Raw genomic sequence first — 14,074 nt, 5'->3', positions numbered from 1 at the left:
TGCTAAACTAACAAATAAACAGACTTCACCTGACCTGGGTATTCCGCCGCACCTTGGTAGCAATGATTTCATGAATTTTTTTACAAGAGAAAATCGAAAACATACGAGACAAAATAGTAAAAACTCAACCTCCAAGTCTGTCCTATAAATTAGTACCAACCATCGCCCCAAAAGAAAGGCTACAGTGTTTTTCACCTATAAAACAGAAGATTTAATTAAACTTATTGCAACATCTAAACCTACAACTTGCTTATTAGACCCATACCAACTAAATTATTAAAAGAGTTATTACCCGTTGCAATTGAGCCCATTTATAACATTATCAACTCGTCAATTAATCTAGGCCATGTCCCAGGAGCCTTTAAACTGGCCGTCATTAAGCCTCTTATCAAGAAACCAAACTTAGACCCCAATGAACTAGGAAACTATAGACCGATTTCAAATCTCCCTTACCTGTCTAAAATACTAGAAAAAGTAGTGTCCACTCAGTTGTGCTCTTTCTTACAAAATAATGACATACACGAAAAATTCCAGTCAGGCTTTAGACCGCATCATAGTACTGAAACTGCGCTCGTTAAAATTACAAACGACCTGCTTATAGCATCAGATAAAGGTAACATCTCACTCCTAGTCCTGCTCGACCTTAGTGCTGCGTTCGATACTGTAGACCATAAAATACTTCTAGATCGCTTACACAATTATACCGGTATTCAGGGACAGGCACTACAATGGTTCAGATCTTACTTATCAGACCGACATCAATTTGTCCATTTAAATGGGGAATCATCAAATCTAACGCAAGTAAATTATGGATTACCTCAGGGGTCGGTTTTAGGACCCTTGCTATTCTCCATATACATGCTGCCCCTTGGAAACATTATTAGAAAACATGGAATTAGCTTCCACTGTTATGCAGATGATACTCAGCTATATATCTCATCAAGACCAGATGATTCCTTCCAACTATCCAAATTGGCAGAGTGCATCGACAGATATAAAGCATTGGATGACTTGTAATTTCCTTCTTTTAAATTCTAATAAAACAGAAATATTACTTATCGGACCAAAGACACGTGAGCAGAATATTTCGGATTATGACCTGCAAATTGAAGGCTGCACTGTTACTCCAACAAATACAGTTAAAGACCTTGGCGTTATATTAGACAGCAACCTGTCATTTAAAAATCACATCTCAAATGTCACAAAAACAGCCTTCTTCCACCTTAGAAATGTTGCCAAACTGCGAAATATTTTATGTGTGGCTGATGCAGAGAAGCTCATTCATGCATTTGTGACCTCAAGACTTGATACTGTAATGCACTGCTTAGTGGTTGTCCTGCATCATCAATAAACAAACTACAGTTAGTTCAGAACGCAGCTGCCAGAGTTCTAACCAGGTCCAGAAAATACGATCACATAACCCAATGTTATCAACCCTTCACTGGTTACCCATTAAGTATCGTATTGACTTTAAAGTTCTTTTAATTACTTATAAAGCCTTAAACGGTTTAGCCCCTACCTACATAACAGAGCTTCTACCACACTACAACCCATCACGCTCTCTAAGATCTCAAAACTCCAGACTTTTGATAACACCTAGAATAACTAAATCCACCAAAGGGGGTAGAGCTTTCTCATACGTAGCACCTAAACTCTGGAATAGCCTCCCCGATACTATTCGAGGGTCAGACACACTCTCCCAATTTAAATCTAGATTAAAGACACATCTTTTCAGCCAAGCATTCACTAATACATAGCTAATGAACAGCAGCTACGCTAATTATTCTCTTTCTGTTTCTGCCCTCGCCTCGGGATGCCCATCCCGAGGTAGGGAGAGATTCCGCCAGGCCCAGATGAACGTCATATGCCCATCCACAACTAGAGATTACGCCAGCTACATCGAAAATCCCGTGCCATCCTCCTGCGAGAGCCTGCGGACTGACTGACCATCCAGCTCCATCCAAGGCAATTCCATCACCACCCAAGAAAAGGCGACCATCTGGCCGGCCCAGCTCAGACAATTCCATCCCCAACCGAGAGCAAAGACGGACTACCTGTCACATAAATGCTAAATTTACAATACTTGGTATTTAATGCTAAACTTACATCACACGACAGCAGTTTGAAGTTATGGCTGCACTCAGTGACTTTGATTGGAGGTAGCTGGGTGGGTGTTGTGGGGAGTGGGGGGGCTTGTTGGTTGTGGTTCGGGGCGTTTCATTTGTTGGGACTGTGTGGATCTGGTCTGGTTGGTCTTGTTTTGTGGTCGATGTCGGACAACAGAGGAATAAAGTTAATTATGCCATTACTACTTTTCCCTGGTTGTTCCTCTGTTGTCTGTTGTTGATCGCGGAATGGGACCGGGTTGGACCTGCACGGTTTCGGCGGGTGGGGCTTCCTGGGTCGCGGCTCGTGGGCTCTCCCTGTTCTTCGTGGACGTTGCTCGGTGGCTTTGGTCGGGGTCACTGAGTGCAGCTATGACACGTCAGAGGAGATCTGGCCCTCCCGGCTGAGCCTGGTTTCTCCCGAGGTTTTTTTTTCTCCATTATTCAGCATTGGAGTTTGGGTTCCTCGCCACAGCAGAGCAGTGCAGTGTTGGCTTGCTCACCGGGAGACTGCATTTATTTATTCATTTATTTATTAGATATTATTTATTATAATGATCTTGCTTGGTCTATAAACACCATGCACTGTGTTGTGTTTTACCTTTCTGTGTTTTTCTTATTTGCTCCTGTAAAGCTGCTTTGGAACAATGCACATTGTGAAAAGCGCTATATAAATAAAATTGAATTGAATTGAATTGAATTTCCTTTTAAAGGGATAGTTAACCCAAAAATGAAATTTTATTTCATCATTTACTCACCCTCATGTCATTCCAAAATTTTGGTAAACAACTTGTCTTGTATAGACAAAAATACAATGCAAGTGAATGGGTGCCGGTTAACAACATTCCTCAAAATATCTTATATTGTGTTCTGCGAAATTTTCAATTCTAACTCTTTAAAGGGATACAGCTGGGTCATCGATCCGGGACGGTTCCTGCCCTGCCCCCAATGGCCCACTCTCTTAAGAGTTCTCTCTCTCTGGGTGTATATCACAGCTGCTCTCGCCCTCTATACGACGGTGTTCGGCAACTCGACGTTGCATCACGAGGATAATCAGTAGCCCTCAGCACTCTCAGTTGACAGTGCGTTGTGCTACATCATCGCCAGGCAGGTAAGTCAGCAGAGCCGATCTCCACCCCGGGGGCTTCCCCACGACAAGGAATCCGCACTGCCAGCCATTGAACCACCCCCTGGGAGGTTGATGAAGCAGACCGTACCCCTAGCCCCGGTCTTGGTCCCTGGGAGCCTGACTAGAGCCCCCAAACCGTCACGGCGGCTACGAGATACGATCCGTCTCGGCTACGCGATACAACTTACCAGACGCCTGCTCAAGTTCGGGCGATATTAATCGTCAGGATGGCATTCGCTCAAGACAGCTGACACGACTCGCCCGACGCCTCATCCTCTGGAGTCAGCAGGTGATCAGCTCCCTGCGAGCCACACACATCCCAAGCAACCTGAACCAGACAGCCGACGCGCTCTCTCGTCAGTCGACACCTCGCGGAGAGTGGCGACTCCATCCCCGCGCAGTCCAGCTCATGTGGGAGCAGTTTGGCCAGGCGTAGGTGGACCTGTTGCCTCCCTGGACTCCTCCCATTTCCGCAGGACCCCTCGGCACGGATACCCTAGCACAGAGCTGGCCGAAGGAAAAACGGAAGTATGCCTTCCCCCCAGTGAGCCTCATTGCTCAGGTCTTGTGCAAGGCCAGGGATGAGGAGCATCAAGTGGTACTAGTTATGCCCTATTGGCCTAACCGGACTTGGTTCTTGGAGCTAAGGCTCTTGACAACAACTCCCCCTTGGCCGCTCCCCCTGGGAAAGCAGGTCCTTTGCCAGGGGAAGGGGCACGTTACGGCATCCCAGGCAGACCCCTGGAACTTCCATGTCTTAACGGGACGAGGAGATCCTGAGTGGTTGGGACCCCTGCGGTGGTTGGGACATCACTCAGGCTAGGGCCTCGGCCACTAGGCGGCTATACGCCCATAAGTGGCGCCTCTTCTCATCCTGGTGCTCTTCTCGGAGAGAAGACCCGCAGAGTTGCTCGATCGGGAACGGGCTGTCCCTTCCTCAAGAGAGTAACCTCTCCCTCCTCCACACTGGGAGTGTATGTAGCTGCTACGGCCGCTCATCACGACCAAGTTGCTGAGAAGCCTCTGGGACAGCATGACCTGGTCATTAGGTTTCTAAGTGGCATGAGAAGGCTACCGCCTCGTCCGCGCTCCGTACACTCTTACGACCTAGGCAGCGGGCCTCAAGAGCCCCCCCCTTCGAGCCCCTCGGAGCTGCCGCTCTTTCTCACTTCACGATAAAGATGGCTCTCCTGATGGCACTCACCTCCAAGAGGGTAGGGGACCTACAAGCACCCTCCGTGTCCACAGATTGCCTAGAACTCAGGCCCGTGATTCTCACGTTATCCTGAGACCCCGGCCCGGCTACATGCCCAAAGTTCCCACCACTCCCCCTAGAGACCGGGTGGTGAACCTGCAGGCGCTCCCCACCGGGGAAGAAGATCCAACCTGGGCAGATGTTGTGTCCAGTACGTGCACTGCGCCTCTACTTGGACTGCACACAGAGCTTCAGAAGCTCTGAGCAGCTCTTTGTCTGTTTTGGAGATCAGCAGAAAGGGAGGGCTGTCTCCGAACAGAGGCTGGCGCACTGGATCGTGGATGCCGTCGCTACAGCATACTGATCTCAAGATCGCCCCTGCCCGTTAGGAGTGAGGGCACACTCCTCATGGGCACTGGCTCAGGGCGCCTCTCTGGCAGGCATCTGCAGAGCTGGGGGTTGGGCTACGCCCAACACCTTCGAGAGGTTCAAATACCTACGCGAGGAAACGGTGTCAGCCCGCGTCCTGCAGGGCAACGTGTAGGACCGGCAGCCGGTAAGGCGTACGTCTGCGAAAGTCCTTCCCCCTTCCTCTAGGGGGATCAGCGGCTATTTACGCCTCCCTTCTTCCCCACTGGGTAAAGAACAGGCATTCCATCCATCACTAGCACCTTCTTGGGGACAGGCTGGGCAGAGCAGCCCTGCCCCCTTAGGCCGGGGAACAGTTGAGTTATCTACCACATAGCTCTAAGCGGACCTAGTGCTCCAGACATGGTAACCCCCCCTCCCCGTGGGCGGTTCCGTCTGATGTATCCTCATGAATGGTTCCCACCTCGGCAACCCATGACCTCCCTAGGTGGCCCTCCCTAGGTGAACGTCTCGTTCCCTCCATCAGGTAACTGAGCTTACATGCGTAACCAAGACGTTCCCTCCGTATCAGCAGCCAATGAGCTTGCTGCTCTACGTTTAAATCTCGGCTAGTGATTGTTGCAGCAGTGCAGCGCGTTTCAGAACCCTCCTCCTTCCCCGGCTCCATATGTGTAGATCTGCTACAAGGACCACGTAAGCTGTGGTTTATTCATATGTGACCCTGGACAACAAAAACAGTCTTATGGGTCAATTTTTCAAAATTGAGATTTTTACATAATCTGAAAGATGAATAAATAAGCTTTCTATTGATGTATGAGTTGTTAGAATAGGACAATATCTGGCTCAGATACAACCGTTTAAAACTAAGGAATCTGAGAGTGCAAAAAAATCTAAATATTGATAAAATCGCCTTTGAAGTTGTTAATCAGGGGCACTGTGGCAGGCCATCCACTCACAAAAATAAAGTTTTTATATATTTAAGGTAGGAAATTTACAAAATATCTTCATGGAACATGATCTTTGCTTAATATCCTAATGATTTTTGACATAAAATAAAAATTGATTATTTTGACCCACACAATGTATTTTTGTCTGTTACTAAAAATGCTCCCCTGCTACTTAAGACTGGTTTTGTGATCCAGGGTCACATATGTTATATGCGCAGCAGCAGCATTCCTTAAATGCACACAGCAGCATATTGTTGTCACGACCCAGGTCAGGTCGGGGTAATTGTCTGCACAGGAATGGTCTTGTTTTGTCGAGCACGTGGAAGCTGTCTACTGATGGCTGATCACGTGCTCGGAGTCTGCGTCACTGTTCCCGCCCTCGTGTCTCCGTTAGGGTTTTCCTTGCACTGGTGTTTTTCCACTCAGCTCTCACACCCCTGTTTTTACTTCCCTGATTAAGCCCGCTTGTTCCTGCAACTGTCCCACACCTGTTAACTATTACAGCCCATCTAGGTTTCCTTTATAATCCCTTGGTGTCTCTTGTCCTGTGTCTGACCGTTGTGTGTTTTCCACTACAAACTGACCTAGGTGCTGCTGCGGCTCACCTATTGCACATTTATATACTCTTGGATTCCTTAGCCTTAGCCTAGCCTTAGCCTTGCCACAGTCCTAGTCATAGCCTTAGCCCTAGCTCCTCTTGTCATTTGGCCTTCACGAACTTGCTTCTCTTGACTCTGTTATTCCATAGCTTTTCAAGTTTGTTCTCACCTCTCTCCCATCACGTCCCAGGTCTGCTCTCTGTCTACGCAGTGTCCGTTGGCGTCCCGGCCGGCGGCCTCGCTCCAAACCCGCCCTGGCAACAGTCGCATCAGGGGCGTCATCTTCGTACCTCGAACCCCAACTACTGACCCCTTACCCCGGTGGGGGATTCTCGACACTCTTCAGAGGCCTCTCCCGTTCTGGTGGTGTTTCTTTCTGCTTCCCGCGGCTGTGCCTTCCTTGGTTGTTTGGATTATTGACTGTTGCCTTTTTCTAATAAAGCTTTTTCCCGCATTTGGGTCTCTCTCAGCTTTGTCGACCATGACAGAACGGTCAGACCAACATCACGACCCAGCGGGACCGGATCCCTTATGCACGGCGCTTCAACAACAGGGCGTTCTACTGGGAGAGCAGGCATCGCGCCTCACTGCCGCCGCCCAGGAGGTTGACGCCCTTCACCGGCAAGTGGCGTCGTTGCAGCTTCAGGTTTCGGAACTCCTCCGTGGTACCGACGGCGCTGCAGGATCATCATTTTTTTCCACCACGCGGAGCCTCTACTGATCCAGAGCCCCATGCCAACAGTCCCCCACCTTATGACGGAGATCCCAACTCCTGTCGGGCATTTCTATCGCAGTGCTCGCTGGTGTTTGCCCTCCAACCACGCCGTTATTCAACAGAGGAGACCAGGATTGCGTTCATACTCACTTTGTTGACCGGATGAGCACGCCAATGGGGGGTCGCGGTGTGGGAGGCTCAGGACCCTTGTTGTCGTTCTTTTTGAGAGTTTCAGGAGGAAATGACTAGCCTGTTCGACAGGTCGGTTCGTGGTGCTGAGGCGGCGGCACAGCTCTCACGTGCTGTCCAGGTAAGAGGCACGATTACGGACTATGCTATTCACTTCAAGACATTATCCGCGGCTTGTGACTGGAATGCAGGGGCGCTGCGCGCATGCTTTCTCGATGGCCTTAGCCCCAGTATTGCGGATGAGATCGCAGCACTGGATCCTCCCCGTGATTTGGAGGAGCTGATCAACCTCTGCCTACAAGTTGAGAGTCGGATAACTGTTCGCCGCCGCTCCTCTCCACCCTCCTGGCGACGCAGTGAGTCCAGCCGGGACACCATCCGGGAGGCCAGCTGGGACGCTAACCCCATCCACCTTCCTCAGCCGGACTCGGAGCCCATGCAGATCGGGCAGTCACGCCTGACACCGGCCCAGAAGCACCAGCGACTCGTGGACGGTCTTTGTTTTTATTGTGGCAAGGCAGGCCATTTAGTAGTTCACTGTCCAGCAAAAGCCGACGCCCACCCGTAGAACGGAGATTACAGGTGGGCTCTATCTATGATTCCTCTCCGAACTCACGCACCTTGCTGCCATTTCAACTCACCTTCGGCCTTACGACCCACTCTGGCTTGGCTCTTATCGACTCTTTGCTGAAATTGCTGAAGACAATTTCCTAGACGGGGCCACTGCTCGGAAGAGGGGCATTCCTATTCATCCCATAGATCCGCCAATCTCAGCCGTGACGCTGGCGGGACTGCATCTATCCACCGTCACCCACTTCACCTCTCACGTAAGCCTTTTTCTGTCGGGTAATCACTGTGAGAAGATTAGGCTGTACATCCTCGATTTCCCCACAAACCCTCTGGTATTAGGGCATCCGTGGTTGTCACAGCATAATTCTCACATTGATTGGGTGAACACTTCCGTCTTAGCGTGGAGCCCTGCTTGTCATGTGTCTTGTCTTGGTCCTGCTCCCTCTCCTGTCTCTGTGTCTCCTGTGTTGCAGGTTAATGACGTCAACTTGGCTGGGGTCCCGGAGGATTACCACGATCTGCGGTCCGTGTTTAGCAAGTCCCGGGCCACATCCCTTCCTCCTCATCGGCCCTACGACTGCGCCATCGACCTACTCCCGGGCACTTCTCCGCCTAGGGGTCGATTATTTTCCCTTTCGGGTCCTGAAAGAGAGACCATGGACAAGTATATTCGTGAGTGTGTTAACGCCGGGCTCATTCGCCCCTGCTCCTCGCCAGCCGGTGCGGGTTTTTTCTTTGTACAGAAGAAGGATGGCTCCCTTCGTCCCTGCATTGATTATCGAGGTTTGAACGAGATTACTGTTAAGAATAAATACCCCTTGCCTTTAATGTCATCTGCCTTCGAACTGTTACAGGGAGCTCGGGTCTTCACTAAGTTAGACCTCCGCAACACCTACCATCTGGTCCGCATTCACGAGGGGGACAAGTAGAAGACAGCATTTAATACTCCATCGGGACATTACGAGTATTTGGTTCTTCCGTTCTGCGGAACGGAATTATGATATCAGCAACAGAGAGCTGCTGGCGGTTCGTCTAGCCTTGGGTGAGTGGCGTCACTGGTTGGAGGGTTCGACGCAGCCGTTCTTGGTCTGGACGGACCATAAGAACTTGGAATATGTCCGTTCAGCCAAGAGGTTGAACTCTTGTCAGGCCCGCTGGGCATTGTTCTTCGGCAGGTTCAACTTCACCCTGTCGTACCGGCCTGGTTCTAAGAATACGAAGCCTGACGCTCTTTCCCGTCTGTTCGAGAGCCCAGGCAGGGAGGAACCCGTCGACTCTATCCTTCCTAGGGATAGAGTGGTCGGTGCCCTTGCCTGGGAGATTGAACACGGGGTGGCGGAGGCCGGTCGCAGGGTGCAAGTGCCGAGGGGGTGCCCAGCGGGTCGGATGTTTGTTCTTCCTCGGCTGCGCTCGGATGTCCTCCAGTGGTGTCATTCTTCCAGACTGGTGGGCCATCCAGGAGTCAAGGGAACCTTGGCGTGCGTATGTCAACGGTTTTGGTGGCCGTCGGCTCCCGATGATGTCAGACAGTTCGTGTTGGCTTGCCCGGTCTGTGCTCAGAGCAAGACTTCTCACCGTCCACCTGCAGCTCTGCTTCAGGCCCTTCCCATTCCCTCCCGCCCCTGGTCACACATTGCCCTGGACTTTGTCACTGGCCTTCCCCTGTCTAGAGGAAATACCGTTATCCTTACGGTGGTGGACCGGTTCTCCAAGGCGGCCTATTTTATTCCTCTTCCCAAGCTTCACTCCGCCCGGCAGATGTCTCAGCTGATGGTGGACCACGTCTTCCGGCTCCACGGTCTTCCGGTCGACGTGGTGTCCGATAGGGGTCCTCAGTTCACCTCCCGGTTCTGGAAACAGTTCTGTAGGCAGATCGGGGCCTCTACGAGTCTGTCCTCAGGTTTCCATCCTCAGACCAATGGACAGTCCGAGCGAGCCAACCAGGAACTCGGACAGAGACTCCACTGTCTGACATCCAACAACCCCGGTTCCTGGAGCCAACAGCTCTCTTGGGTGGAATACGCCCATAACTCCCTTCCCGTCTCTGCCACAGGTATGTCTCCATTTGAATGCTCTCTTGGATTTCAACCCCCTCTGTTTCCCCCTCAGGAACTCGATGCTGCGGTTCCCTCAGCTCTGGCCTTTGTCCGACGCTGCCACCGGACTTGGACAAGGGCCAGAGAGGTTTTGGCCCGAACCTCTCTGAGGACCAAAGCAGCGGCCGACCGTCACCGGATTTCCTCCCCCACCTATGTGTGCGGTCAACGGGTATGGCTTTCCACCAAGGACCTGCCTCTCCGGGTGCCTTCACGCAAGCTGGCTACCAGGTTCATTGGGCCATTTCGTATCGCCAAGGTGGTCAATCCAGTGGCCGTGCGGCTCAAGCTTCCTCCTACTCTTGGTCGAGTTCATCCTGTATTTAATGTGTCCAGGGTCAAGCCCGTAATCATATCCCATCTCAACGCTGCAAGTTCTCGGCCCACCCCCCCTCCCCCACAGCTTGTGGATGGGATCCCCGTGTATACTGTTAAGAAACTACTGGACGTTCGCCGCCACAGCAGGGGCTTCCAGTACTTGGTGGACTGGGAGGGTTATGGTGCAGAGGAGAGGTCGTGGATACCCTCTCGGAATGTGCTGGACCGGTCGTTGATCGTGGACTTCCACCGGAGACGAGGTGAGACCCCTCCCCTAGCGCCTGGAGGCGCTGGTGGGGGGGTACTGTCACGACCCAGGTCAGTTCGGGGTAATTGTCTGCACAGGAATGGTCTTGTTTTGTCGAGCACGTGGAGGCTGTCTACTGACGGCTGATCACATGCTCGGAGTCTGCGTCACTGTTCCCGCCCTCGTGTAACCGTTAGGGTTTTTCTTGCACTGGTCTGCTCTCTGTCTACGCAGTGTCCGTTGGCGTCCCGGCCGGCGGCCTCGCTCCACACCCGACCTGGCAACAGTCGCATCAGGGGTGTCATCTTTGTCACAAGCTACCACTTCTCTCTCCTCCTGAGAGTTGGTTCGAGGTAATCCCTCCAACCCCAACTACTGACCCCTTACCCCGGCGGGGGATTCTCGACGCTCTTCAGAAGCCTCTTCCGTTCCGGTGGTGTATCTTTCTGCTTCCCGCAGCTGTGCCTTCCTTGGTTGTTTGGATTATTGATTGTTGCCTTTTTATAATAAAGCTTTTTCCCGCATTTGGGTCTCTCTCAGCTTTGTCGACCATGACAGTTGTGGATATATTGGCAGTAGCATGTCTCCTTACTTGCACCTCTGCAGCAGCAGCAGTGTAGCAAATCTATTTCGCCAAGACCAAATATATTATATGTTCTGCACACTACCATGCTAAACAGTTGTCATGACTGAATTGTGTTTCATGTGTATCAAATTTTTCCTAAAAATGCTTGGGAGAAATAAAAACTGACAGTTAAAATTAGGCTTTTTTACTCTTGAGAACATCTGATATTGTTGAAATCCAATATAAAACTCTAGATGTTGGGTCTCGGGTCTGAGCACTGCATTGTTTTGTTTCATGTCGAACACATGGTGCGGTTTGACAGCTCACAAGGTGTTCGGTGTCTCCGTCTGCTACCCCACCCTCTCGTTCCTGCGCTTGTTTCCTCATTATTGTTTCACTCTCCTCACCTGGACTGGCTTTGGTTTCTCTCTCTCCTCCTGGTTCCCTTTCTGTCGGTCTCTCGACGCTGTGTCGAACCGACAGAATGGGGTTTGATCTCAAGAAACTATCATCTCTGACTGTACTTTTAAAAGGCCAATGAACTTGGCGAATGGCATGGCATGCCAGTCTCTGCCCCGTACATATGGGTATAAAAGGAAGATGGCGTGCCCATTCATTCACTGTTTATTCTTCGGAACCTGCTAAGCTGAAATACTGAATGCATTATCTCCTGATTATCTACTGGATTTTACGTCGCAGAGCAGTGGATTCGTCCTGGTGTGTGTGATTTCCCCTGGGCGTTTCGGTAGCGAGCCGAAGGTCTATTAGAGCAAATTTCCTAAAAGAGCTAAATTTCTCACAGCGTGCACTTGTCGCCAGGCATGTCATCTTGTCGCACGCTGTAATCTTGGATGTGACCACCTCGTCCTTGAGTCTGATAGGCACGATACCTGCATCAAACGTCTGGGTCACCTGCATGCTGAAGTAGCGTTCGTGGATACGGCATTTCTGCACTGCGAGACATGTCTATCAAGGTTTTGCAGTTCACAACATCCACGACATGGTCTGCTTCCCGCCTTCCCCACAGTGCCCCGATACCTTTTTTCCCGGAAGTGCACGGAGAGATCGCGAAGACCGACCGGTCACTCTGAACGAGCTCGGTCACTCTGATTTCCCTTGACACCGGAGCAGCTAAGGGCTACGTCGATGTACCCCAAGTTGAGCGTGCCGTCTGCAGACCGCCGCCCCCTAGAGGGACTGACCAAGGCTCCTCGATGCGCTCGATGTTTGGTGATACCGTTGAAAATTTTTTCAGTTTTCGGCGGTGAAGAAGCAGACAGTCCCCGCCGTGATCTGGCCCCCTTCAGGGCGTCGAGGTCCCAGACGGCATCTGTTCCCCAGCAGCCCCGCACCTCCTGCTCCGGCACCCTGCTTCTCAAGCGACCCGTGGACGGAGGTCATTATGGAGGAGAGCATTGACATCAACCACGTCCTTTTCAGGGCCTGGCACCCACTCTGTCTCTAAAATTGCTTCCTTTCTCCCTGGGTGTTCCAGCATGCAGCAGCCTCAACTCGACCTTGCATCATGCCAATTCCGCAGCCCTCAGCACTCTCCACTCGACGGTGCATCTTGCAGCAAAGACTTAAGGCAGGTAAGTCAGCAGAACCAGACACAGAACCTCCCCCCACGGGGGCGATGTCGCAGATCTCCCCGCTAGTTCCTCTGTCGAGGTGTCTGGGGCCTGCTCACAGCTCCACAGCCCGTCACGGTGACGAGTAAGGACTATCCGTATCAGCTACGCGTTCCAGTTCGCCAGGCGCCCGCCCAAGTTTCGGGACATTCTGCACCCTGGAGCGAGGTAGAATGCTCCCGTGTTTCGGGTCGAGGTCGCCACCCTTCTGGTGAAGGGAGTGATTGAGCCCGTCCCTCTGGTCGAGATGTCTTCATCGTCCACAAGAAAGGTGGGGGGCTGCTCTCCATCCTGGACCTGCACACTCTGAACAAGACCCTTCACAGGCTCCCATTCAGAATGTTGACGCAGAAGTGCTTCCTGACATCTGTCCGACATCAGGATCGGTTTGTGGCTATTGACCTGAAGGACGTGTACTTTCATGTCTTGATTCTCCGACGGCACAGACCGTTTCTTCGGTTTGCCTTTGAGGGTTGACCATACCAGTACAAGGTCCTGCCCTTCGGTCTGGCCCTGTCTCCCTGTGCCTTTACCAAGGTCGCGGAGACTTCTCTCGCTCCCCTTAGGGAGCAGGGCGTGCGTATCCTCAACTATCTCGATGACTGGCTTATCTTGGCTCACTCGCGAGATCTGTTGTGTACGCACAGGGACCTTGTGCTCCGGCATCTCGACCGATTGGGCCTACAGGTCAACTGGGACAAGAGCGAGGTCTCATCCGTACACAGAGCACCTCTTATCTCGGTATAGAACTGGACTCTGTTACCATGTGAGCGCGTCCAGTCAATGCTGCGCTGTCTGATCCTCGTCAGGTAGCACTCTGCGGTCCCACTGAAACTTTTTCAGAGGCTCCTGGGGTGCAGTGTGCAACAGGCATGCAGTGTCGGGGCGCTGGACGGGACACATCCTGCAGTGGCATATCAATTGATGGAGTTGCTGGCTGCTTGGCTTGCGTTGAAGAGGTTCCTTCCTCTCATTCAGGGCAAGCACGTGCTGCTCTGCATGGACGGCACGGCTGCCATGGTGTATGTCAACCACCAGGTGGAATTCGCTCACGGCAGATGTAGCAACTCGCCTGACACCTCCTCATCTGGAGTCAGCAGCTGGTGGAATCCCTGCGGGCCACTCATATCCTGGGTGACCTCAACCAGAGGTCACGCTCCGTGGAGAGTGGTGACTCCATGCCTGTGCCATCCATCTCATTTGAGAGCAGTTCGGGCAGGCACAGGTGGACCTGTTTGCCTCCCTGGACACCTCCCATTGTCTGCTTTGGTCCTGTGCAAGGTCAGGGAAGAGGAGCTTCAAGTTCTGTTGGTTGCACCCTATTGGCCTAACCAGACTTGGTTCTCAGAGCTAACGCTTCTGACGGCAATTCCCCCTGGCCGATTCCCCTGATCTTCGT

The sequence above is a fragment of the Triplophysa rosa genome, linkage group LG6 (genome assembly GCF_024868665.1).
Source record: "Triplophysa rosa linkage group LG6, Trosa_1v2, whole genome shotgun sequence".
In the NCBI taxonomy this organism is placed as follows: Eukaryota; Metazoa; Chordata; class Actinopteri; order Cypriniformes; family Nemacheilidae; genus Triplophysa; species Triplophysa rosa.
The sequence above is the reverse complement of the archived record's forward strand: the minus strand, read 5'-3'. Positions refer to the sequence as shown.